The sequence below is a fragment of the Elephantulus edwardii genome, unplaced genomic scaffold (genome assembly GCF_000299155.1).
Source record: "Elephantulus edwardii isolate Elephantulus edwardi_28Jun2011 unplaced genomic scaffold, EleEdw1.0 scaffold00192, whole genome shotgun sequence".
Classification (NCBI taxonomy): domain Eukaryota; kingdom Metazoa; phylum Chordata; class Mammalia; order Macroscelidea; family Macroscelididae; genus Elephantulus; species Elephantulus edwardii.
Genome location: NW_006399942.1, coordinates 1,333,422 through 1,334,369, shown reverse-complemented (window position 1 = coordinate 1,334,369; position 948 = coordinate 1,333,422).

The following is a 948-nucleotide window of genomic DNA, read 5'->3' as shown; positions in this document are numbered from 1 at the left end:
CCTTTGGTGAGATGGATCGATTCTGTGACTGGAGCGGTGGGAATAACTGCGTTTGAGATGGCTAGGTTGGCACAGGAAAGAACAGCATTTAGAGCTCTTGTAGATAGGGTCGCTATCGAAGCGATTTGATGGTACATAACAACAACAATAACAATCTCCATGTAAATGATGAGAAAAGAATACTTTTATTTTCAACAACAGCAACAAATCTCTCAAAAATAAGCAAACAAACAAAAAAGCAGGGAAGTTTTCTTCTAGTACTTCTACAATTTTCTCAGTGACTTCACTAAAAATCCTGTTTTCTGGAATATACATATATTGTTCCTTTTAGTGTCATTTCCCATGATTCTAATGTTTGTTTCATTTTATTTATGTCTCTCTCTCTGCTCTTTTTTTTCTAGTATGTTTCCAGTGATGCTTTTGTCTTCCAACTCCCTGATTCTTTGTTCCATCTCTTCACCCCTATCTTTTGTCTCACAATTGAGTTGGACACTTTTGCCATTTTTTCCTTAGAAGCCGACATATTTGGAATCACAGAAGCCAAGGAAGCTTCAGATACAAGATATCAGATCAAGAGCGGGACAGCGGGAGATGGATGTTGAGGGGAGTGTGTAGAAGGGGATGGGTATCCTGGCAGATGGGGGAGCAGGGAAAAAAGTGAATAAAGACACGTGTGCCAAGGACAGGGACAACACTGATACGAATGGTGAAATCCACTTTTCTGTAAAACGATGGTCTGTCTGATACATCTCTAAATCTGAAATCTGAGTGAACATTCAGATTAAGACAGACTAGGAAGAAGGATTGGCCATCCACTTCTGAAATAGCAGGCCTCCAAAAATCCTATGTACAGCAGAACACATGCAGATAACAGAAAGGGCAACTGAGGTTGAGCTTTCAGGTATGGAAATACAAAGGAAGAGGAACAGTTGTAAGCAGACACTAGTG